Source organism: Arvicanthis niloticus, chromosome 4, assembly GCF_011762505.2.
Source record: "Arvicanthis niloticus isolate mArvNil1 chromosome 4, mArvNil1.pat.X, whole genome shotgun sequence".
In the NCBI taxonomy this organism is placed as follows: Eukaryota; Metazoa; Chordata; class Mammalia; order Rodentia; family Muridae; genus Arvicanthis; species Arvicanthis niloticus.
Genome location: NC_047661.1, coordinates 95,028,928 through 95,056,459, shown reverse-complemented (window position 1 = coordinate 95,056,459; position 27,532 = coordinate 95,028,928). Strand labels below are relative to the sequence as shown.

General features: G+C 40.5%; 1 long non-coding RNA gene and 1 other non-coding gene across 2 annotated transcripts in view; one reads left to right on the top strand and one right to left on the bottom strand.

Moving 5' to 3' along the window:
- Positions 1–6,661: 6,661 nt before the first annotated feature.
- The window catches only part of LOC117707516 (uncharacterized), a 126,285-nt gene continuing 105,414 nt past the window's right edge, over positions 6,662–27,532 (bottom strand). Inside the window, exons 5-6 of the transcript XR_013110040.1 lie at positions 12,085–12,120; positions 6,662–11,057 (exon numbers count right to left, since the gene is read on the bottom strand). This is a non-coding gene — a transcript (uncharacterized LOC117707516). The remainder of the gene's footprint in view (positions 11,058–12,084; positions 12,121–27,532) is intronic.
- LOC143441904 (uncharacterized) lies at positions 23,703–25,709 on the top strand. Its single transcript, XR_013109657.1, has 2 exons — positions 23,703–23,838; positions 25,387–25,709. It is a non-coding gene; the product is annotated as an uncharacterized LOC143441904 (long non-coding RNA).

Below are 27,532 nucleotides of genomic sequence, written 5' to 3'. Positions count from 1 at the left end.
CAAATTTGTGATCAAGGAGAAATGTTCATTCTGGGTCATATCCAAGGATGAAGACACAGGTATGCACTGTGATAAAATGAGGCCATGTGAAACTGTTGCTTTGAACTGATAATGAGTTTATAGAATGGAACATGTACTTAATATCAACATCCTTCTGTAACTACTCGTTTGTGTAATATTTTATCTATGAGGTAATTTTCTAAAGAACTTTTGTCTAAGAAGGTATAAAAAATAAGGTAACATTTGGGGCTCTGCCCCACCCACCAAATGTATATATGTATGTTTGTGTGTCTGTATGTATGTACACTTAAGAGTTAAAAGAGTTCAGAGTTTTTCACTAGCCATTCTTGGCAGCCCCAGATAATTAAGCTTTGTTCAGTTGGTAGTACTGACCGTGTAAATAGCCCATTGCTGTTACTGGGCCCCTGTCTGCTATCAGCATGACCCCAATCACCAACACCATACCCTCTTTAGCTGTCTGCCTCTGTTAAGCTGGTCACTGGCAAGCAGACATGGTGCTGGAGATGTAGCTGAGAGTTCTACATCTTGATCCACAAGCAGCAGAAGGAGATTGTGTGCCACACTGGGTGGAGCTCAGGTATAGGAGACCACAAAGCCTGCCTCCAGAGTGACACAGTTCCATAAACAAGGCCACACCTTCTAATAGTGCAACTCTTTATTGGCCAAGCATTTAAAAACATGAGTCTATGGGGCCTGTTCTTATTCAGACCATCACACACCTCCTTAAAATATATCTCACAAAATAAGCTATCCATAGTCCAGTGATGGGCTCTGTCTTATGAAGCCCACACTTGTGCACTGAGTATGTGCCTTTGCCCTATAATAAACTTTATCACAATTCCTTACATCTTTAGTTTCTTTGCTCTCATCTCTGACTTCTTTCCCTGATTCTGGTACAAGCCAGAAAACAGTAGAGGCTCCATCTTCTTACTCTGTATCTGAGAGCTCCCCAGCCTCCATTTGCCAGTTATAGTGTCAAGGTTGGGAGATAAGGACATAGATCAACTGGCTAGATCTTTATGTCTCTTCTGTTTCTATGCCTGAAGCTGATTCTCCTCCAATATGTGCAAACACATTCCTCTTTTTCTCACTACCCTCTTCAAATATGTGGAGGGGTGGAGGAAAAGATACCCCTTCCCAGAGCCTGTCCTTCCTCAGCTAGAGAAGAAAAGATTGAGGAGACAATTATCTGATATACTTTGGCAAGAGTAAACACCAGGGAACTTTCTGGGGAAACTATAACAGGCAGTCATTGTTATGAGGCCAAAGGACATTGTCGTGTCTAAGCATTAACTCCCTATAGACTTATCAAACTAAAATGGCCTCATAGACCAGCAGGGCTCTTAGACATTAAGCTCTGCCCCATGTTTTAGAGGGTGATTTTGTCTTCTCTTTTTAAAGTTAAGACAAAAGATTTGAATCCTTAAGAAATAGTTTTAACTTTACATCTCTGGCCTTTTCCTTTTGGAATTAATGAACAGACATAATTGGGTTTTATTTCACTTTGTGAAAAATCCATTGCACATTTTATGTGTCCGCTAACTTCATAGAGTAGCGTTGCATCCATTTTGATGATGTAATCTTCCGGCCACTCATTGTTTATCCAAAAGGGAATAAAAGCTGAACTATAAGAGGATTACAAAATGTCCAAGGACAGCCCTTAAACCTTACAAGACTTTTTTTCCCCAAACTGAAGCCAGATCAGCCCATTCATTACCTCTTGCCCTTTCAGAGCTCCAGGTCCCTTTCCTGGCTTCTCCCTTGCTTCCCTGTGTGTGTTTATACTCTTTATGAGGGTCAGCATGCCTCATCAGCAAGCTGGGGGTCCCCACAGTCACAAGGGAAGTCTCACTGAACAGCAGCCTCTGCATTTTGAAGACACTGAATTAAGTGGAATGAATATGGATTTCACAAGTAAAAGAATTAATTATCTAAGTGAAAGGATTAAGCTTTAAAAACCATTTTTGTTGGTTTCTAGAAACTAATCAATTAAGCAACTTTAATCAAAGTTGGTTTTTTTTTCTTTTCTGTAAAGTAAAAATGATAAAAAAGGGTTTTATATGACAATGTGGAAGGAGGAAATCTCACAGGGCCCTACCCCTAGATGAAGACCAATGCCTACTAGGAGAAATAGTTTTCTCTACCGATAAATTACCTAACAGGTTATCACATCAATTCTCAACCTGTGGGTCATTATACCATGGACTATCCTTTTGTTGGGTTGCCTAAGATTATCCTGCATATCAGATATTTACATTATGATTTATAACTGTAGAAAAATGAGTTATGAAGTAGCAATGAAAATTACTTTATGTTTACCATAGTATTAATGGGTTGCACTATTAGGAATGTTGCAAACCACTGGATCATGCAATTTCAAGTGTAATAATTAAAACAAAACAAAGTCATGGATCTGAGATAGAATAATGAACACAGGAGGGTTGAGAGGGGAGAGAAAGCAGAACGATGTAAATACAGTACTCATGTACAGTATGCTCAAGAAAATAATTTTTTTTAATTTAAAGCAAAAAAGGTCAAGGTCATGAACTGAAAGCCTGCTGATCTTCATGAACTATGTTAAATTCTCATGTGTACTAGATCATTCTCTCTATAATCCTTGTAAATATGTTTGACCCTATTTTGTAGGATGCAAAATTAAAGCACACAGAGGACACACCATTGCCGGGAGAATCTTTTTGTAAGTTGCCTCTCTGGTCTTCCTCACCTGCCTAAGGCATTCCTGATTGCCTAATAAAGAGAGGCTAATGGCTGGGCAGGAGAGGATAGGTGGGGCTTCTGGGACTGAAAGGAAAGAGAAGATTCACTAGGCAAACAGTGAGGAGGCCAGATATACAAGGAATGAAGGTAAGTAACAAGCTACTCCACCGAATTGGTATAAATGGATTAATTTGATTTGTAGAAGCCAGTTGGGTTCTCAAGCCTAAGCAAAGGCCTAAATTATTGATAATTAATGAAGTCTCTGTATCATTATTGGGAGTTGGTACTTCAGAAACAGTACTGTTTTATGCCATGTCAGGGGTGGTATTGAGGAAACATCAATCAAAAGGTACAGAGTTTTAATTAGGGAAGTCACTAATTCGGGTGCCTTAGGGTTTCTGTTGCTCTGAAGAAACACCATGACTTTGGCTACTTTTTAAAAAGAGAATATTTACTTGGGCCTGGCTTATAAATTCAGAGGTTTAGTCCATTATCATCATGGTGGGAAGCATGGTGGCATGCAGGCACACATGGTACTAGAGAAGGAGCTTAAAGTTCAATATCTGAATCCACAGGTTGCAAGGAAAGGGAATGAGCTACTTTCCCTGGCTTGAGTTTCTGAAACCTCAAAGCCTATCCGACCCCTGTGACATACTTCCTCCAACATGGACACACCCCCTAACAGTGCTACTCCTTGTGGATCTAAGGGGCCATTCTCATTCAAACCACCACATTTGACTCCCAGCCTCCCTAGACTTGTAGTCATATCATAATGCAAAATGCATTTAGTCCAACTTCAAAAGTCCCCTACACTATCACAGCATCAGCACTGTTTAAAAGTCCAGAGTTCAAAGTCTCTTCCAGGATCCATGCAGTCTCTTAATTGTAACCCCTAAAAAATTAAAAAGCAGATCACATACTTCCAACATAAAATGGTACATAATATTCATCACTATTCCAAAATGGAGGAAAAGGAGCAGAGTGAGGAAATGCTGGGACCAAAGAAAGACTGAAAACCAGCTGGAAAAACTCTAAACTCTGCATCTTCATGTCTAATGTCAAAGTACCCTTCAGATCTCCAACTCATTTCAGCTTTGTTGACCACAGCATACTTCTTTCAGTTAGACTGGTTCCACATACAGTTAACAGCTTTCCTTGACAGGTATCCTATGGCTTTGATGTCTCCAACATTTTGGGGTCTCCAAGGTAATCCAGGCTTCACTTTTGTCAGGGGCAGCCCTGCTTATACACTGAAATCAGCTATAGACCTAACTTACATGCCTGCTAACACAAAGTCTTGGGTCTCTGTGGAAAAACACTGAAGCAGATGGCTAGAAGCTATTGTAAACAAGCGGCTTTGGTGGAAAGTTGCCAAGCCTGGGTAGTCATAGACCTTGTAGATAAGTAACCTTGGTGGATAGTACCAACTTATATAAGGACAAGTGAATCATGGAGTCATAGTGATCTATCCCCTGAACCTTCACCCAGCTGATACCCTGTTCTGAAAGATATCTGTACTCCCCCTGAATACCTACACTCCTGCGTCATCCCCTTTCCCACATCCTGCCTTTTTGTGTATATAACCCCTGTGTGAAAAAGTAAAAATTATGATTTGATCAGCCTATAGACAAGCCGTGATTCTTTGCATCTTTGCCTGTTCTCCACCCCACACCCCACTCTCTTTCAGGTGACCTCCCCGGACCTGTGTTTAATGCCCTGCTGGACAGGACACACTTTCACAGTTTCAAGTAATGTCCTCTCTAGGCCTCCATGCAAGGACACCCCTGACACATGTTTGGCCTCAGTGTCTTCCTTAGTCGTGGAGGGAGATTCCATAACCCCTTTTTTGTATCCTTAACTCTAAAGACAGAACCATTTTGCAGCCAAAACGGCTAACTTCTGCTGCTTGCTGGAGTTCAGGAACCTCGTTCAAGTAGATTTTCACCAGCTTTCTATTTTTTGATGGTTTCCTTCACTGCCTAAGTTCAGCTATCCCAGAACTTGATCTGTACACAAGGCTGGCCTGGAACTCAGAGTTACACCTGAGTATGCCCCAGAGTGCTGGGATTAAAGGCATGTGCCACCATACCTGGCCCTACACTTTTCTTTAATTCCTTCTCACAAGTTGAAAGCTTAGCTGGGTTTTACCCTGAGGTCAACCCTCCCGTTATTCCATGTCGATTCAGGCTTTGCTTGAATCTTTTATCTTCTTGAACACAGGACTTAGCTCCATTAAACTTCCTGGTACCGTTTTTCTGTTCAAACTGTACATTTTGCATTTTCCTTGCTCAGCTTGCTCCTTTTTGTTAGAGATCTGCGTAAAAGTGGCTCCTGATAACCACACAACACAGTCAATACTAGGCTATTTTGAAATACCCTCTGCTGTTAATACATAACCCTTCAATTTAGCCAAAGGCAGGGTTATTTTGTTTTGTTTTGTTTTGTTTTTGTTTTGTTTTGGACAAGGGTAGAAATCAGCCACATTCTTTACCAAAATATCCCAGTAATGATCTCTAGTCCACATATTAATATTCTTCTCCTCTGAAACCTCTTGAGCCAGACTCCCACGGTTCAAATCACCCTCAGCACCACCACCGTCTTCCGTGCTTCTACTAGTATAGCTCATTATCCTCACTTAAAGCATTCAGCTGCCTTCCTAATCCAAAGTTCACATTTCTCCACACAAAAGCATGGTCCAGCCTATAACAGCAAGACCTCAGTTCCTGGTACTAACTTCTGTCTTAGTTAGGGTTTCTATTGATGTGAAGAAACACCATAATCATGGCTAATCTTATAAAAGAAAATATTTAATTAGGGCTGACTTATAGGTTCAGAGGTTTAGTCCATTACCATCATGGTAGGAAGCATGGTGGCATGCAAGCACACAAGTTGTTGGAGGAGCAGAGAGTTCTACATCTGAAGCAGCATGCAGCAGGAAAAGAATCCTCAAAGCCCACTCTTCAGGGACACATTTCCTCCAACAAGGCCACACCTAATCCAACAAGTCTACACCTCCTAATAGTGCCACTCTCTAGGAGTCTATGGGGACCATTTCATTCAAACCACCACAATGAGTGGTGTGCTGTCAAATATGATCCATTGGTTGCTCTTCTCATCACTGTCCCAAACTATGTGGCAAAAACAAGTTAAGGGAGAACAGACTTATTTTGTCCCATGGCTTTAGTTCATAACACAGGGAAGGCATGGCAGAACTCATGGTGGTAGAGCTTGCAGTAGAGATTCCTCACATCTTGGTGGATCAGGAAGTAGGTGACAGGAAATAAAGACATAAAGAAGCTTCTGGTAACATTTCTCTATGAATGCATCTCTTTCCTGTGACATACTTCCCTCATCAAGGCTTCACCTCCAAAAGATTCCACATAATGATCCCAAAACAAAGACACCAGCTAGGGGCTTTTCAAACAACTGAGCTTGCAGGCCACATTTCACATTCAAACCATAGCATGTGGTAATTATAATTCTGTAACAATAATGTAATCCTCATGTGTTGTATACTCGAAAATTATTGAAAATATCATTAAATGTTCTTATAGCAAAAATGATAAATATTTGCATGATTAATATATGAATTGGATTGATTATTTCACATTGCATACAGATATTAAAATACCACATATACAATATAAATATATGTTATATATTATATATTTGATATATATTATGTATACTGTATAATGTGGTATTTTAATATATAGTAATATAATTATTATATACTATATATTATATATGATTACATAACTAATAATATAATATTAATACCATGTAATCATTATATATGATAACATGTAATATAATAGCTATATTACACATTATATGTTATACATTATATATTTTATATTATATATCATATATCATGTATCACATATTACATATTGCATATTATTATTATACATAATATATTACATATTATATCTCACATATCACATATTACACATCACACATCACATACCATATATATCATATATCATATATTTATTAGCCTAATAAAGCTGGGAAGCACACACACACAGAGTAAGCAAATATTTATGCCATTATTTAAACCAACACTCTTTATCATTATATAATAGTATATTTCCATGTTTTCTGAGGGCACTATTGCTACCAGAAAAAGCTCACTTTCAGACTCACTGCAAAGTTTCTAATTCTACCTTAGAAGCAGACAAAAGATATGCAAGTTATTAGGCAAAATTTAGCGGATAAAGACATAGAGCGGGAACTAGAGTGTAATTCCATCTTACTCCTGTAGGATTCCAGGCAATTTATTTGGTTGTCTTAAGTTTCATATTTTTCATCCCCAAATGGAAAGGAAAATAGAAACACGTGTATTTACACGGTTATTTTAAGGATTTAAATCCTCATTAAGCATTTAATGTCTCCCATTTACATCTGTTATGGTGTTAATACATGAGAACTGTCTCTTTACGCTTTGTATTCCTGGTGCCCACTTAATAGGTGTATTATATGGACAAGGGCTTGTTATCAAGGAGGATAAGCCTCTATCAAGCCCTGTTCTATTGTAAACAAGATAGAGAAAATACCCAATGTGAGATCCTCAGTTACCCAATAAAGGAGGGGAATACATACAGAAAATAAACCAGATTATTGGGCCTAAAAGAAAATCAAGGTCAAAACTGCAGGAAAATACAAAAAGAAGAATGGAACATTGGGATATGGTTGCACACACCAATCATAAAAGATAATTTCTTTACAGTTTTTTAAAACAAAATATTGACTGAGTACTTTCACACATTACATATTGCACATCATATATCATATTTTTATTAGCCCAATAAAGCTGGGAAGCACAGTATAACCAGAGTTATACTGGGTGCAGTTATTACAATTAACAGTCATCAGAATTACTTGATTACTGTTGATTTCTTTGTCTTGCTTATTGAAACTGCAAAGCAGTTTGCCAATGGGCTGAAGGAGATTTATCCTTGATCTCTGCTGAGGCAGCAGTATGTTCATTCGATATCAGATGCCAAAGTGCACAAGACAGATTGCCAAATGCAGAATTTGTCCCTTCCAAAAAGCACAGAAGTGTCTTCCTAATATGATTTGCTCACTTTGAAAATATAAAAAGAGAAACAGTGAGGAAAAAATGAAAATGATTTTGAGAAGAAATATCTCTGAAGAGTGCTATGCTTTGGATGTCTCACCATTTACCCGTGGCAGAGGACCATCTCTCTAGTATAATGTTGGGACCTTAAGGGCAGCATTTGAAGAACTGGGTGTTTCTTCAAATAGGCATGAAACACTGAAATCTGGACTTAACTAAGCGGCCCTTAGAAAGCTCTTATTCAAGTTGGTCTTATTTGGAATTAAATAACCTCACAATGGATTGATGAGGCAAGATGCATTAGTTATTTTTTATGTTTCTAGGAGGAAAACATGCCTGACAAAATCAACTTAAAGAGGGAACAGCTTACTTTGGCTCATGGTTTAAGAAATAATATAGTCAATCATGGCTTGGAAGGCGTTATGAAAAAACTGTGAGGTGGTTAGTTACATTGAGCTCAGTTAGGCAGCAGAGGAAGCAATGCCAACACTCAGCCCATTTCCTCTTTATTCAGTTCAGGACCCCACCCAGTGGAAGGATGCCACCACTTCAGTTAAACCTCTCTGGAAACACTCTCACAGACATGCTAAAGTCATGTTTCATAGGTGATTCTAAGTGCAGTCAAGTTGACAATGAAGATTGGCCTTCACACAATGCTTGTATACTTCTGACACATCATATATCTGTGTCAGATACGTGGTATATGTATATTTTCTTGGTAGAAAGAGCTGGCAAGAAATCAAACTGTACCCTGTGAGGAAGACCTACCTGATATCTGATCCTGAGGACTGAAGTTGGTAGTCACAAGTGGCTAAGAAACATGAAGATAAGCCTGGCTAGGTTAATTAATGTAAAGGGAGTCTCCAGAAAAGAGATTCTCAAAAGATTCATAAAAAATAAAAATGTCTATGTAATTACAATCACCTCGGGAATGAGTTCAGCACGAGTCCGTTTATATTTTTTTGTATCCTCTTCTTCCATCCTTTCCAAACCTCAAGAGCATCAGAAAGAAGCCTGAAAGCTTGGATGAGAAAATTAGTGATTGAGAAGAACACAACGATGAAGGCGGAAAGCAACCATGATCATCACCCGTGGCTGCCAGCTGCAAGGAGGTCGGTGCTGGGAACAGCCATGTATCTAGCACTGACTCAAGCTCAGCTGGGATGAACATATTGTACTTGGCAGTGTTGCTCTATTCTCTGGAACTTGGCTTGTTTCTCAAAAGAGAAGGTAAGCCTAAGAGTGCATGAGAAAACTATGGCACTCACCTGAGTTCTGACTAAAGCAGGAGATAGATTGCTTTCATCTGGTGTCTGAAAGGGGCTGAAGGAGACAATACAAGGTTCTGTTTGGGTTACATGTTAAGCGTCATATTTACATCACATGTCAAGAGTGACATGTGTGTTTCGGTCTGATCTACTGTCTATCCTTTTGTCTTTCTCTGTTTTTCTCCTTCATTAAGTTCATCATTTAAAGTATGTCAGTATGACCTTGTTTGTTATACTGAGTCTGAAACTGTGCCTACCTGAAGGCTTGTGAAGTCTTTGTCTGTCCCTGTATACATCTCTGTGTCTCTTTGCTCTCTCTTTTATTGCCCAGCATGGAAGGAAGGTCAAGGAATGAAGGACAAGTTACAGAAATCTTTAACAGAATTTTCAAGATCTTAAGTGGCTGAGTACAACTTACCCAGATAACAAACATACATTATAAAATAATGTCCAAATGCTGCTTCCAACATTCATCATGGTTCTTCATTGTATAAAGCTATTTCCAGCCTATTTTCTATTTCCAACAAATGATTATCTTAACACTTACATAAATATGCATACATAAGGGTCATAGCTTAGAATAATGCATAATTTAAAATTACAGTCATGCCTTAGCTTAGGTGGTAAAAGTTGATGATCTGGGAAACTCAAGGTAAGTAAGATTGATTGCTGCATTGTTCTCTTAAAAACAAATTAGTCTGAATACACAGAAGGTCAGCAGTCTTAGGGGCCTCAAGGTCTATTTCTGTAAAGTATTCTATTTCTCCCCCCAGCTGACACTTTGTTAAAGACAGAAACACAGAGTCAGATACACAGACACTCTGGCTGTGAGGTCCAGCAAATGTTCTAGTTTGTTACAATGTAAGAGATATTTCTGTTATAAAAATGAATCACCACAGAATAATGAATTGAAAACTGAGATTAAAACATGCAGAGATTACTAAACAATATTTTCAACCCAAATTTTCATCTTCATTTAGCCCCTTTTTACAGAACAGAAGACACCTACATTAAGCACTTAACCAAACAGTACCTTGAACGTAGAAACAGTTCAGTAAATAAAAACGACTGTTACGTGTTACATTTAAACATGCCCTTTGAACACTGGTGAGGACAGCCACTCAGAACGATGTCCATGTTCTGCTTTATATGCTGTCCTTCCTAGTGCTTCAGAAAGAACTGCTATGCATTCTCTTTCACTTCAAAGCTTCTATTTGCAGACATAAAACTCATAAAGAATAGTAAGTTACACTTACACACTTCACATGCTGCAGAAAGTTAAATATTTACAAAGTTCAAGATGGTGCATAAAATACAATTTATTGTGACAGACCCTATAAAAGAGTGTGGCAATTTCGATGACAATAGTCCCCACAGGCTCCTATATGTGAAGAATTTCTTCCCAGTTGGTAGAATTGTTTGAGAAGGATTAGGAGATGTGGCCTTGTTAGAGAGGGTGGGTCACTGGAGCTGGGTTTGAGATTTTAAAAGCCCACACCATTCCCAGTTAGTCCCCCTCTGCCTCCTGCCTCTTGCTTGTGAATCAGATATAAGCTCTCAACTACTGCTCCAGCACCATGCTTCTCTGTCCACTACTGTGTTCCTTTCCATGATGATCATGGATCTTAACCTTCTGAAACTTTAAGCCTGAATAAACATGTTTTTATGAGTTGTCTTGGTCATGGTACCTCTTCAAAACAATAGAGAAATAACTGAAGTAGTGATTGATAGGCCTGAGAGCCTGTGAGTGTAAAGAGAGGTCCAGTATAAAATGCTGAGGTAACACCAAGCATATGATGAGCCTGTTTGTTTGTTTGTTTGTTTGTTTTTGGTAGTCATAGGTTTGAGGTTGTTTGTTTGTCTGTTTGTTTTAGCCATCCATGATGTCATTCAAATGAGTCAACAACACTTGTTGAGGCAGCTGACCTCCATTTTCTTCTTTAGACTGGATGGAAATGGAACCAGCTCTAGGAGGACATGAATGGCATAAAGAAAATGTTTTAGAATCCTGTGGAAAATCAGAAAGATACAGAAAATAATGAAAAGACATTCTTGTAAATATTGGAGTTAATGACTACAAGAGCTGATGAAGGGCCTTCAGGGCTCAGATCCAAGAGAAAAGTACTTTCATAACTCATCGTGGGAGACATTTCTCTCTGAGAACCTTCTAGAAAGAAAGTGAATACCAACCAAAACCATGCTATTAGGACCTTTGCAACTAAGTACTTGGTAATGATGTTTACTTCCCTCAAAAGTCATTTGCCTCATTATCATACACAGTGAGGCTGAACAGAGTCATAGACAGAGAAGGCACAATATTCTATACACATGTTCACAAGGTCCAGAACTACATGATAAACTTTCCCGGCAAGTGAGCTCATTCTGGAGCAGCATGGTAAGCTTCGAGCCTTTCAAGTGCAACTTTTCAAATGCTTTGTTCTACAACCCAAAGAAGGATGTACTCGTGGTCCACTTTCAACACTGAATTACTTCCTTTCTGGGGACACACACTGAGAAAATGGAGAAGACACCATAAAAAAATATTAGAGAAGACCCCTACATCTAATATACACTTCTATAAAAAGTGTAACATGGACAGCGTCAGCCAGAATGCCCTAATGCATTACCTTTGAATATCAGATGTGCATTAGATTTTAGAGAATAAGCTGAGGCCTGTGGTTATAGAATAAATACATCAGGTGGCCTGGGCTTCTGAAGCAAGTACAAAACATTTCAAAAATCAGCTTCCCATTTGGAATGCACCTTGCAATTGACTAAACAAAGAACTAGAAAAATAAAAGAGCAACTGTGTCTAGTGATGTCTCCATCCAGGTTTTGGCATTAAACCCTGAAACTATGAAGATTTGTGAGAGAGAGAGAGAGAGAGAGAGAGAGAGAGAGAGAGAGAGAGAGAGCGACAGAGAGACACAGTTTTTTGGAGAATATTTTTTCATAATAGACCATATCCTAATAGGAAGGAAATGGGCCTCTTACCTTCACTCTTGGTGTGGAAAGCTGATGTGGCTTCATCTGGGGGATAAAAGAAGACGCATTTGTATAAAGACAATAAGAACTCACCAGCTCTCTATTTCTAGGCTTTGATATGTCTCAACTTGGGAATGCTAAACACAGATTGAATTTTGACAATGAACCACAAAAATGTGTGAAAACATTAGCTCTAAAATCCAGACAGTGGTTTCCTGCTGACTTTGGATGCCTGGCCAGCTCTGTGGTCCTATGTTAGTGTCTGTGGCTCTTCAGGGTGATGCAGGTGCTGGGAAAGACTCCTGTCAAGGAAGCGAACAGCCCTCCAGATGGACTATTTCCTGCAATTCAATTGGTAACAGTTACTCTCAAGTTTTTTCCCACTTCATATAAATTAAATCTTTTGGTATGCTATGCATACCTTATTTTCCCAGTAGTGCCATTATCAAATGGTGGAAAACTGAAATATAAAAATACTTGAGGTTTTTTTTTTTTTCACTTTAGGAAATTTCTGTTGGGGAATGCTTGCTTGATTAATCAGAAGTTCCAGTGCTGTTCTCCCTGGACTTTGCAGGCAATGCTAATGACCCAATAGGTGCTTAAGGCCGTGAGAACCGAGACGGAGAAGGCTCCCTAAGGACATGGCACAATTTTCCACATTCGCTTTTACTTATGCTATGAATGCTACTGTTTATGAGATTATAATTTTGATTTATGGATTTTTAGGTTTGTCCTGACAGCTGTTTATTTTTAAGTCATAATTCATAGAAAAACCAAATGCTTTCACTTACAAAAAAATATCCCTAGTCTAAGGTCTGGTGCACAGCTCATAACCAAGTATTATTTATCTTATAAACAGTCTTTATAGAAACAGAAACACCTTCTGATGTAGACTTTCTGATACAATGCAGAGGCATTTCTCTTTGCAAGGATAGATAGCAAGCCTAGTGTCTTTAGAACAAACACTGGGAAAACATTCTCCAAACATTCCCCTTGCTTAGACTCCTCATAAAACAACAGAAGGTACCGTGCTACTCAGGCATGGAATTCCCATCTCTGTAAGTGAATACTACTTGTAACAGAGTGTGAGTTTCAGGCACATGGCAAAGGGGTAGACCAGAACCTCAGAAATTACATTTAGAAGAGAGGGAAGTGGATATGGCAGAGCTGGAGAAATGGGTTTTTCCTGATCCAGTTGTGCAGATGAATGGTACCGAGGACTGTTGAAGAATCATCTTTGTATCATTGTTTCATGGATTCTAATCCTCTTTGTTCCACTCAGTGCAAGATAACCTAAAATGCCAGAGTAGTGGTAATGCAGACCAGCCATTCTACCACCCCATGGGGGATGTGCAGCAGAGGAGCCTACCCACCATCTTACTGGAGCTCTTCCAGTGTGGTGGTTTATATGAAGCTATAAGGTTTCTATATGGATTTTTAAGTATTGCATATAATTACTGTAATGTTCATATGCATGCAATTGCGGTAAAGATCTGTGACTATTGGCGTTTGTCGTTATAAATTCTGAGTGAGCTTATTGGACTTTACTTACTGTTTTCAGACTATTTTGAATAAAAAAAATCTACTATAAAAAATGGAATATTCTTTATATAATTTTGGGAAAGACTATCACGAATTTCTGTCTCAGCAATGTACCAATAATTTATCTGACCGTTAATGTTGTCACTGGTTTTGCATTTTCATGGATCTATGAAAGAACAAAGAGCAACAACAGGAAGGGCTGAGCAAGTGCTTATCCATGCTCTAAAGCTTCAACAATGCCAAATACTATATTAATGGCTTTTCTGATTTCCAGGAACCAAATACCAGAGAAAGGGATTGTTTTGGATCACAGTTTCAGTGATGTCAGTCCACAGCAGGAAGGAGGGCTTAGCAGAACAAAAAAGTTCATATCATGGCTGGCCTGGAGCAGAGAAAGATACTACAGAAGAAGCCAAAGCAAGATATGACAACAAAGCCACAGCCTCTGGTCACCCACTTTCTCTAAACCCCATGACCTACGTTTCACTTTTCGATCATACCATCAAGCCATCAGTTCATCAGGGCCCTCACCATCCAACTATCCATTGAGAAACTCCTATAAACACACTCAGAGGAATGCTTCACTAATCCCCTAAAAGCTCCTTTCTTTGGGGGCCAGTGGGAGCAGGTTTTGAGACAGGGTTTCCCTCTGTAGTCCTGGCTGTCCTGGAACTCATTCTGTAGACCAGGCTAACCTCAAACTCAGAGATTTACCTGCCTCTGCCTCCTGAGTGCTAGGATTAAAGGCATGTGTCATTATTACCTGGCAACCTTAAAAGTTTCCTAATCTAGTGACAATGACAAGCAAAATTAAACATCCCAACTTCTACACCTAAACTCTGTTCGCATCAGTTTTGATATTTTCTGAGTTTCCCCAAAGAAAATATTTTCCACCCTTTAATGACAGTTTGCCAACTATACAGATGTAAAGTGGTCCAACGTTTAAGACACACGAGGAATCATTTCATCATTATATTTACTGAATGACCAATAGATGTCTCAACTACCATGGGCCTTGTTTCATAGATATCCTTGCAGCCTTCCAAGAAAAGTCATAAGACTACAAAGAGAGAGCATAGGTGAAGAGAAGTTCTCACATAGCAACAGATCTCACAAGGAAGCAGAACTGATCTTAGCCTTTCTAAATGTGTGATTTGACATAGATCCTGGCAGATGCCATTTTAAAAGTCATAGACGCTATAGAGAGGTGATTGGGGGAAACCCCATGCAAAAGCATGTCTTGATATCTGCAAGGTCAGCGTGGTGCAGAACCGCTGCATCACCGTATAGCAAGTCTACAGTTGAACAGCCCTGGCTGAATTCTCTCTGAGAAGATGGAGCTACAGTGTGGGCTTTTCTACGAAGATAAGGAATCCAAGGAAATGGAGAAATGTGATTCCACATAAGGCATCTATGCTCTAAAACCTTAAATACTGATACTCTAAGAGCTGTCAATGTGTGGCTGTCTGTACTACTAGGGTGCTCACTATACGTATAAGAAAAATAAGATGTGTTTGCAGCTGGAATAACAGTGACTGATAAACCTGACTCACAGGATAGACTGGGCTCTTAATCTCACTCTCCCTGAGGACCATGGTGTTTGCTGTTTTCCTCTGCCATTCCTTAAAGATTATTCATCCTTTATCAGTTGCTCTGTGAGCTATCTAATTCCTTCTTTCCAAAGACCTACAGTATAAATATCTACCTCCAAACCTCATTTTACCTCTTCCCCTATTAACTACCACTTGCCCTGTTCCTACCTTGTATTAATTTTTATTTATAAATAAAAAATTATCTTAAACTGCGTTTTCTTCTGAGCCCTGCCCAATCCATGGAAAACATTTGTTCTTGCCTCAGCTGGTCTAAAATTCCAATCCCAGGGATTCCATAGATAAGCAATATGGGAAGGAGAGAACTGATCTTGGCAGATGCGTATAAGCTAATGCCTCTACTAGAATATATACAACAATCATTCTCACAAAAAGATTTGTGTCTAATGTGAAACCAGTTTATGCCCTCATTTTCCCTCTTAGAATACTTTAAAATAATAATATCAAGATGCTTCTGATTTCTTAATGAAGGTGAAGCCAAGATGAGGTCACTGTCTGGTAGCAAGGAGAAGTTTCACAGCATTAGCTGTCAGCCAGTCACCTTGTTATGACAGTTAGAAAACAATCCTATGCCTTCTCCCAGGCTTCAAACTTAATGCCTTTGGTGGGTGGGGTAATATGTCTCCTAACGACAACACTCCTGCAGTATATCTAGCATATATACAACCTATTTCCTTAATATAAAGCACATGAAGGAAGATGTATGTATTAACAGCTTTTCTCATCACCTCAACATAATACCTAATAGAAGGAATTTGTGAAATGAAAGATTTGGCTTATAGTTCCAGTGAACACAGACCATCATGGTGTGCATGATATGGTGTTGGTGCTCTGTCCCTGATAGTAATACCTTACAGCTTCTTCATATTGTAGCCAAACAAGAAGTAAAGATCAGGGCTAAATTGTAACCTTCAAGGCCCAGCCTTAACAGTCTACATCTGCCAGGGAAGCCCAGTTTCCAAAAGATTCCATAATCTCCAATGCTAGTTAGTTAGTTTGGTTGGTTGGTTGGTTGGTTGGTTGGTTTTGGTCAACTTTGGCACAGCCAGGATCATCCAGGAAGAAAGAAATTCAATTAAAGAAAATACCTCTATCAGATTGAACTGTAGGCAAGCCTAGAGGGCATTTTCTTAATTAATAATTGGGAAGGTCCAGCCCATGTGAGTGGAACGTGTCCTGAACTGTGTAAGAAAGTAGACAGAGCAAGCCATAGGGAAGAAGACGGTAAGCACCGTTCCTCCGTGACCTCTGCTTCAGTTCCTGCTTGCCTTGACTTCCCTTCATGAAAGACTATAAGCTATAAAATGAAATAAACCCTTTTCCTCACCTAATTATTTTTGCTCACGGTGTTTTATCACATCAGTAGAAAGACTATGATACTTCCCAAAGCAGCATCACCGTCAAGGGACCAGTTGGGGACACTGAATGTATTTGGACCCACCATCTTTTCCTTACTTCCATTTAGCTCTATTCCAGGATGCAGACATAAACTATTACAGCTTTTCTTTTCCACTTCTGGACTCCATCAAGATTATTAAATATGCAACAGTGCTTTGTTTACCTCTTTCAGATATTCCAGGAAAAGTGCCTGGAAGAAACAAGTCATCCTGTGTTTTCATCTTTGAAAATCCCTCCATATCAAAGGAAGCTACAAACAGGCCCAGGTGTATTCTACCACTTTTCTCATGCCCACCATTTTGGCACAAGCACTTAGATTTAGGCCAAAATCATCTATATTTTAAAAAGTCAATATTGCATCTTCTCCTTACTTTTTTTATCCAACTCAAAATATTCTGTTTTCTGTTCTGTTCTGCTTCTGTTTTCTTTCTTTTTCTTCCATGACTTCTCTAAGTGTTCAAGGAACACAAAGGAAGACCTTACACATAGCATGTTTTTCCTGTTTTAATGTGTTTGTATATATGTGTATGTAAATGCGGTATGTGTTTATATGTGAGTGGTGTGTGTCTGTGTTTGTTTGTGTGTTTCCCATGTGTGTGCATGTTCACATGCCCATGCACACAAGGAAACCAGAGTGTAACATCAGGTCTACTACTATTGTTTCACTTTCTCCCTTGCTTCTTTGAGTCAGGGTCTCTTCCCCAAGCCTTAAGCTAAGCAGGCATCCAGCAAACCTTCCTGTTTGCTCCCTGTTCCTGCTTCCTACCATGGGTACATGAATAGGGCTTGTTCTTTACATGGGTTCTGGGAATTTGAACCCAGATCTTCGTACTTAAACAGAAATTACTCTTACCCACTGAGACATCTACCCAGCCCCACTTTTTCTATAACTCCCAGATGCCATTTAGCAGTTAACAAAGTAAACAGTGGCATTTCAACAGGGAGTCTTGAACAGAGGGTTGACTGTCTAAGGATTGGAGTCTAGAGCCAGGAGTTGGCAGTCTAGGAGTTCAGGACCTTTCAAACAATGAACAAAGAATTGGACACCCAGGAACAAAGAGAGAACGACTGTGAGAAAAAGCGGAAGTAAGCAATTATTCAGAGTGGAAAGCATCTTCTGGGGCGGGGTGCGGTCCCAGGCCTGATAGACTAACAACTGGCCTCTGAGTTGGTCTTTTTATAACGCTCCTGGGCCCTGCCCCTCTGTCCCTCTGTCCCTCTGTTCCTCTTTCCCATTACTACATCTCCTTGATCTAGATGGATCTTGACTCAAAGAGATAACAAAGAACAGTGAGGTCACATCCCAGTCCAGGTAAGGGTGTGGTGCAGACATTGACTCTGCATTCCATCTGCTAAGTGAGAATGTTACCTTTCCCTCTGCCCTGGTCCCTGCCTGTCTATTCCAGGCTAACTTCTCACAGCATCAGAATGGTCAAGATCCAGCAGTCAAATGCAGTTGTGTCACATGTTTGGTTGGCTCTGCCATGGCTGGCCTCAGATGTGCCCCTAAAAAGTGTGTTACCAGGTTAGAGAGATGGCTCAGCAGTTAAGAGCACTGAGGTCCTGAGTTCAATTCCCAGCAACCACATGGTGGCTCACAACCATCTGTAATGGGATCTGATGCCCTCTTTTGATATGTCTGAAGACAGGGATGGTGTATTTATATACATAAAATAAATAAATAATTCTTTTTTAAAAAAATTAAAAAGTGTATTACCGCCTTCAGACTGTGTTATCTAGTAATTCCCTACAAATTGAACTGTCCCCAACCTCACATGTCTTAGAGAACAGAAACCAGCAAGATGATAAGATTCCTCTCCATTGGCTATAGAATCAGAGAACAATTGCTAGGAAAAGAGACTCACCAGATGAGCTTCCTGGAGAGATTTTCCAACCAGCCTGCTGCCTGCAAGTCATGGAGAGAGCTCCATGGTGGCAGTTTCTGAGTCTTCAGCCATGCTGGAGTGGGGATTTGGGTGATACAGTAGCCTTTGAGAGCATCTGCTTCACTATGTAACCCACAGTCCTGTAATTAATTCTATTACTTAACAAGTTAGACAATAATAGGAACATTACCTTGTCCTGGGTTCCCTATCTAGGGTGACTAGATGTTTGTTCATGTCTGTCTCACCAAACACAACCTTACCTGGTCTATTAGCCCTGAAATAGCAGAAACACCTATATTTTAAATTCTCTCTAGAATGAGTAACTGAGAAAGTGCAGCGCATTAACTGTTCTCCCTGTCACATGTTCTTTCTTCCCTTTATTAATTTTTACCCAGAATCTGCATTTCTTTTATTTTTTATGATCTTCAGTGTCTGTTCCTAACTTGAGCTGTGTCTGAAAATTAAAGTAAGTTCCAGAAGAAAAGGGGCAAGAAGGAACAAAAGAAGCCACAGCAGCAGAAGAATGGGACTCACATGCTTGGAGACATTTTCTTCCAAGAAATGCTTTGGAAGAACAGAAATGCTTGGTCATTGGTCTCCTGTCTCAAGAGGCATATTTTAGTATTGGGTGGCTCTCTGGAAAGTCACAGTCGCTGCTGCCTTAGCTGACCACATGGAGTCATGCAGATTGTACAGACATGCCTCAGGAACCATCCCAAAGGCAAAGGTGGGGTCAAACTATCAGGAATACGATTTACACACATGCACACATACACACACACATACACACACAGAGAGAAAGAGATACACGTGCACACACATGTGGACATGCACACATATACATACACATGCACATACATACACACAGAGACACACATGCACTTGCACACACACATGCACACACAGAGACACACATGCACATGCACACACATGTGCACATGCCTAAACTAGAATTGCTTTTATTTGTACTCAACTCATTATATCCCAAGCTCTACATCCATGCTTTCAACCAACCACAGATCAAAAACAGTCATAAAAAATACTGAGGTCTCACACTTATTTTTGTTATCATTTTCTAAACAATGCAGGCAGAAAAAAACAATTCATACCATATTTGCCTGTGCAAGCCAGTGTGAGTGATCTAAGGATGATTTAATGTGCATAGAAGGCTGATTATAAATTGTATGTCACATAAGGGACTTGACCATGGGCAGATACCGGTGTCCATGGGTCCTAGAACCAGACCCCATAGACACTGAGGCACAATTTCAAATTTTGAACTTCTGAAGACTTCCTTTAAAAGAAAAATTTCGCTGTGTTAATGTGAGTGATGCATATACATACGTGAATACATATATACTATACTCTACATCAATCCTCTTCATCTTTGTTTTACAAATGAAGAAACTAAGATCAAATACTTCTCCCAAGCCCACATGAAGGAGCAGCCAACCAAGAGCTGAACCTGGAGTGCTTGTTATTAAACTGTTATTAACAAGTGTATATTACATAAATAAAAATGAACTTTCTTCCTTTGAAGCACAAGCACTTTGAAATCCTAAATCCTTTGATAGACTCAGCCTTCAGCTTTCTATCCTGACAGATGTCAGTGACATCAGGAAGCCAGTTTATAACTCTTGAGCATCTACCAACATAGCAGTAATATGTGGTCAAAGAATGGTCCAGACCAGATTGCATGTTTATTTTCAACTGTGTGTATATGTGTGTGGGTGAGTACATGCACAAGTATGTTCAGGGACCTTCAGAGGCCAGAAGAGACTGTTGGATCCCTTGGAGCTAGACTTCAGTGCAGCTGTGAGCCTTCAGATATGGGTGTTGGGATCCTAACTTGGGTCCTCTGAAGCAGTAAGATACATGTGTGCTTAACACTAACCACTGAGCCATCTCTCCAGTCCTCAGAGTGGATTTTTATCCACTCTGTTCATTAAACAAGCCTTGGAGGGAGGGAGGAAGGGAGGGAGGGAGGGAGGGAGGGAGGGAAGGAGGGAAAGGCTGTGACTTCTGCTTAGGCACATGAAATTTATGCTTTATATCCAGTGTTTTCACTGAGTACTAACTAATCACGGAAAGGAAACAAACACTTACATTCCTCCGGTCACTTTTCTGGAGAGTTCTGTCTCTTGTTGAAAAGAGATTTAGATATTAAACAGAGTTTTGGAAGCCTTGCCGGCCAGAGGAACAAACTTTCTCTGTTTAAAATCAACAAACCAAAAATACATATGTGGTTAAACAGGAAGTGGCTCAACCTCTGCAGGGATAAAATGCACCTTGTAATGAATGCCATACTAATTAACTTCTGTATTTATAATGAGACGGTCTGGGAATGCTGGTTTTCTCTATTCCTTGCTAAAGGAAAGTACACAATTAGGAAGGCTTATGATGACTGTATTCTATGCCCCACATTAATTTTAGCTTTCTATATACATTGTTTAGCACAGTAAAAAATTATTCAGGTGAGAAAACTGAGGAAAGACTTAGAGCTGCCTGGAGCCCAGATCGTGACGCTCTCACATCTCCGTTAATGTGCACAAGGACTGTCCTGTAGGAAGCTGACCTGACAGACCTGACGGCTGGAAGGCACCGCAGGTCTGTCAGCTTGAAAAGCGGCGGCACTGCTGCCGCTGCCGGTTTTTTCTCTCACAGCGCAGCCACCGCTTCAAAGCGGCTGCCCGTTTTTTCTCTCGGCGCCACGGACTAAACGCGGCTGTGGCTGCCAGCCGAGAGAAGCAGCGCCCCAGCCTCAAAAGCGGCTGACAAGCTGACATTCGCCCGTCAGCCGCTGAGGCGACTATCCAAGATGGCGGCTACTCAAGGCTTTCAGGGAAAACTATCAGTGCACTGCGCATGTGCAGTGCACTTAGGAACTTGACTCCAGCCCCTCCCAAACGGGGCATGCAAATGAGGTACAACTAGGGTACCACGAACCTGGCCAATCACCCCGCCCGGGCGGGGTATGCTAATGAGTATGCTAATGAGTCATTGCAAATTGACCAATCGGACACCTCCATGTGCTTTGCCACGCCCAGGGCTGGGGGTATATAAGTAGCCCATTCTGAGCATTCCAGTGAGTCTCTCCCAGAAACCTAAAAGAGTGCTTCCAATAAAGGCTGTTGAGAAGAATCCGGTTTGTCGCGTCTTCCTTGCTGGACAAGCGGGGCACGACACTGTCCCTCAAAGCCAGGTGTCCTAATGCAGACTACTAATCCCAGAGCTTGGGAGACAGAGACAGGTGGATCCCTGTGGGTTCAAGGCTAGCCTAGTCTGTATAGTGAGTTCCAAGATAGTCTCGACTACATAGAAAGAGTCTGTCTCAAAAAACAAAAACAAAAATTAAAAAAGTAAATAAATAAAAAGTTCCCTCAAAATTCAGATTTGGGTTTTTGTTTATTTGTTCTGTCGTTTTTGTTTTGTCGAAGTTGGGTCTCATGCACATAACCTAGGCTGACCTTGAACCTGCTATGAGGCCAACAATGACCTTACAGTTTTGATTCTTCAGCTCTGAGGTGCTGGAATTAGAGGTACACACTACACACCAGGCCAAAAGTATTAATTTTAACAAAGAAAAGTACACAATAGGATAAACCAAACAGAACTTAAGGCATAAAAGTTATAGTGATATACTGGTATTTAGAGATGAACGAATAATCGCTGACTAGATTAAACAGTTGATAAGAGAATTAATGAGCTGAAAACAAAAGAATAAAATTATCAAAGTGGTACAGGGAAAGATCACCACAGAAAATACAAAAGAAATGAAAGGATATGGAACACCTAATGAGGCTGATATGCTCTAAAATCTCCTCAACAAAAGAGGGAAAAATCTCAATAAAATATAAAACCTGGGAAATAGGCTTGCCTGTAATCCCACTTGCCCAGAAGGCTGAGACACACAGATTGCAAGTGCAAGGCCTGACTAGACAACTTAGGGAGAGCATACCTGAAAAAATAAAACACACACACACACACACACACACACACACACACACAGTGTGTTTGCGTGCACACCAGAGAGAGTCGAGGGAGTGTTGGGAGCTGACTTTTAGCAGAAAGCGGCTATCAGCTTTGCAGCCATCTTGAGCCATATACCCTGACATGAGACTTGTTTTATATCAGCCTACAACAGCTGAGCACACTCTGATAACATCTTGGTTTAGATACCTTGGGTGTGTGAGATTAAAGATGTGTGACTTAAAGGTGTGACTTAGAGATCAGATTTTAGAGACAAGACCTAAGGGCATGACTTAAAGGTCCATCCTCTCTCTCTTGCTGAACCCCAACCAGCGGACCGGAGCAGCAGCTTGGGCCAGGAAACAGGGGCCACCAAGCGTGGAGTGCAGAGGGCCTCGACATTTTTGGCCGCCCAAAGTGAGGCTCCAGCTTAGGCCTCAACATTTTTGGCGCCTGAACGTGGGCTAGTGCAGTTCCCAACAAGGGAGGGGGAGATTTCAAAAGGAATTTCAAACTTACCATGCAGAGTTAACATCAGCTACTTTAGAAATAACTCCCACAACAATCAATATTTAAAAGAGCAGAAAATGATAGAATTACCTATGAGCTCCAAATCTTAATTAACCAAGTCACCTTTTACCTGGATTTAGAAGCACATCATGGAAGTTGTCCTTCCTGGTTTTCTAACTAAAGGTGTATTGAAGTATATGATTATTGCCTTAGTGGGTTTTACATTCTTGGTGATAAAAATGGTTTTATCCTATGACCATGTTTTGGGGGAGGGGTTAAATAACTTCACATACTATACATTTTTGCTTTAATGCATGTAAGCATATTTACTAACCTACTAAAAGTTTAAAGCTGAAAGGATTCTCTCGTGTGTGTGTGTGTGTGTGTGTGTGTGTGTGTGTGTGTGTGTGTGTGTGTGTTTAGCTAGGCACTGAACCTTGAACCTTGCATATGGTTGGGCAAGTGTTCTACCATTGAATACTTTTAAAGCAAAGGGTAATTGCTTTTCTGAGCTTTTAAATGCTACTTAATTTTCAGGGAACAAGAGGTAGCAAATATTTGGGAGACTCTTCAGGTGGTTTTCCTATCAAAATAAATATGACCAAGAGGATGCTGAACTCAGGAGCGTTTTCCTCGTGGTGTGGTACTCAGTCAGTCATCAGTCTGAGGGAGAGAAGGTCCCTGAGGGAAATGCCTAGTTTTAAAAGCCACTCTTTAATGTATTTGAATTTTACAAAGGCTATCTCTAAAAGTCAGCTGATAAAAACCTTGGCACGTTCTCAGCTCTATTGAAAAACATCTCCTTGTGCAGACTCTGTGTGAGTGTGTGTTTCCTGAATGAGCCTAAGGTACGTTAAGATTCTACTTCCTAGATCTTAAAACGAGTGTGGCTGGACTAGTGTGTACCAGTATGTGTGTTTGAATCTGGGAGAAATCTGATCATAAGCTGCTTTACTCATTTAACACTGAAGGTAGTAAGCATGCTATCTGGTGCAGAGGTACCTCAAAGGATTCACTTCCTTCTAAAAGGAGTCAGTTACAAGCCACTCTCTAGGCAGATGAAGCCAATGCTAGCAAATATTTTTCAAATTTTCTTAGTAATATTAAATTTTTACAAGGTAAAATTTATTTGATATGCAGTAGTTTTTAATTTTTATTTTGTATGTGAGTGTGTGGTCTGCATGTACGAGGGTGCACCTCGTGCATGCAGTACCTACAGAGGCCAGAAGAGAGTGTCAGAGTCCCTAAAAACTGACATTACAGATGGTTGTGAGCCACTTGTGTAGGTTCTGAGAACAGAATCCCCTGCCCCTGTGAAAGAGTTGCCAGTCTGCTTAAACACGGAGCCATCTCTTCAGTCCCTGGGCAAACAGTGCTATTTAATAATGGCACTTTGTTAACTTGATAAACTCTCCCCCAATTAAAATACAAGCAATATGAAAATGTCTTTATAATCCTACTGTATATTAAAGGTCACAGATTTGACTTTGTGACGGTCACCCAGGGTCTTTTTATATCATATGGTATTATCACTGTCGTGAGGGCAATATAATTTAATGCTGAATTAATTATGTTGGCAACTCCATCACAGTGAAATTAGAAATCCCTCTCTTTGAACTGATCCTCATGAATATGATGAACTGATTCTCAAAAGGCCATCAGAAAGCAAAGGAAAGGAGAGACCACTCTGAACAGAGGAACGGCAAAGATCAAACCTAGCCACAGAGCACAGTTCACAGAAACAGCAACAGGACAGAGGCCAATGGCACTAAGGCTAAATTCAAAACAGGGTTTGCAAACTGGGACAGAAGTCAACCTAAAAGGGGGAAAGGTGGGGGTGAGCAAGCCCTTTCAGATTTTCCACACGGAAGCCTGGAGATTTTAGCTAGTGTTGGGCAATCCATCTCTTTCAGAAAGGAGAGCTGACCGATACCCTTGACCTTTGGAGGATATCAATGCGAGTCGATAGGTTACTCTGAATTCATCAGTCAAAGAACCCCAACTGTCATCTTCATTCTGTCAGCACAAGCTTTTCAATGTTATCTCAGTGACTTGGGATCAAGCCAAATCTCAATTAGTATTCCAGTGGACAGAGAAAGAAGACAAAGCATCCAATTACAGGCAACTTAAGAAAGTGGCCTCTTTAGGTTCCACATCCCTAATGCCATGAGCCATGGCTCCTTTAAGCCAGGCAGGAACCCCAATGGAGCAATAAGGACACCAACCCACCCACCAAACTTTCAACCCAAAATTTATCCTGACTACAAGAAATGCAGGGACAAGGGACAGAGCAGAGACTGAGGCAACAGCCAACCAATAATTGGCCCAACTTGAGACCCATCCCATAGGCAAGCACCAACCCCTGACACATTAATGATACTCTGTTATGCTTGCAGACAGGAGTCTAGCATGGCTGTCTTCTGAGAGGCTCCCTCCAGCAATGACACAGACAGATGCAGAGACCCACAGCCAAAGAGTGGATGGAACTTGTGGATTCTTATGGAAAAACAGAGGAAGGATTGCAGCCTCTAAGGGGCTAGGAACCCCATAGGAAGACCAACAGAGTTAACTAACCTGGACCCTTGAGGCTCTCAGAAACTTAACCACCAACCAAAGGGCATACACTACCCGGACCTAGGCCTCCTCGCACATATGTAGCAGATGTGCAGCTTGGTCTTCATGTGGGTCTCGAATAAATGGAATGGAGTCTATCCCAAAAGCCGTTGTCTGTATGTGGGATATGTTCTTCTGGCCTCGTCTGGCCTCAGTGGAAGAGGATGCCCCTAGCCTCACAGAGACTTGATGTACCAAGATGGGAAGATACCCAACGGGGCCCCCACCCACTCAGAAGAGAAAGGGGGAAGAATTGTGGGAGGGAGTGACTGGAAGGGGGAGCAGTGAACGAGTAAAAATAAATAAATATTTTTTAAAAGATAGTATAAGAAGCTACCATGTGAATCTCCTAGAAACTAAGAGTGTGTCTCTGAAGAACTCAGTTACGTTGAGTGTTATAGGAAACTCCTCCATCTGTCTCCTGTTCTCCCTCACACTTTACCCGTGGATCACCCTCCTGGCCACCATAGCCTTGTGCCATCCCAAGCTCTCAAACTCACCCCGCTGAGCTCACATAGCTCCTTCATCCTGTCCATACTCACCGTTCTCCTTCCAGAGTGTCCCGGTGATATCGAGGCCTTGATGACTCAAACACCTGGTTTTCTCTATCTGGAAGTCATTCCAGGTTTAACTTCATAAATCTCAGCCAGGAATTTTCCCTCATCCTTCAAATTACTGCCACTCAGATCAGTGCCAGGGATGAGAACAGAAGCCAATTCTTAAAACTTTGAACCTCTATTTTAGAAAAAAATTTAATATTTATAATAAAAGAAAGCTACCACCCCAAGATATATAATTCTACTCTTTTGTTTTCTTTTATTGAGGGAGGGTTTCTCTATGTAGTCTTGGCTATCCTGGAACTCAGTCTGTAGACCAGGCTGTCCTGAAACTCACTGATATCCACCTGCTTCAGCCGAGTGCTGGGATTAAAGGTGTGCACCAGGTGCGTGCCAACACTGCCCAGATTCTACTAAATTTATTGTTTTCTTTATTTTCTTTTCAGCTTTGTTTTGTTTTTGAGACAGCTTCTAATGGAGTCAAAGCTGGTCTCAAACTCCTTATGTAAGGATGACTTTGAATTCCTGGTCCCCCTGCATCAACGCCATACAACTGTTGTATTTGCATAATTTTCTGAGTAGTTAAAATTTTCTTACAAGATTTAACAGAATTTTAATTTTTTTTCCTATCTGAATCTTACTCTCTTCCAGAAGTAATTTGTGTTTTTCACCATTTAGGAGCAAGAAACATAGTCTAATTTTTAAATCTGTGCCTTTGCACAGAAACACATTTTTTATCTGCTATCTGAGAGAGTTTTATAAGTGCTCCCTAATATAAAATTTCCACCCACCAATGAGCTCCACATTCCCCACGTCCCCTGCCCACAGCCTTTGGACCACACAGCTCAGCAGTGTCTTCTGTGACAGGTGGCCCATGCTACAAAAATGGAGACAAAATGGGGTTCCTAACTGATGCTTTTCAAACCTTACAGTCTATACTTTCAGTAAGGTAGATTTTATAATGTTTTCTTCACATACATTAATCGTGTGTAACAATGGGTTTTATTATGACATTTTCATATGCGTGCATAATATATTTCAATCATATGTATACAACCTTGTTCTTTCTTACCCATCTCCCATTCTCACTAAACCACTCCCTCTCCAGAACTAGCTCTCCATCTACTTTCATGGTGTATGTGTGTGTGCGTGTGTGTGTGTCTGTCTGTCTGTCTGTCCCAGTGAGTTTCACTAGGTTGTTGTTTGCAGGAGAGTTTGAGGTTGTTTACAGGAACATGGGTTCCTGTCAACTGCCCTGACATTTCATCAGAGTATCTGGTAAGCCCAAGCCCTGCAAAAGAAGAAAGCTTCAGATCAAAAGCCTGAAGCCACTTCACATTTGCTCCATGTTCTTTGGGCTTGCAGCTAAAGA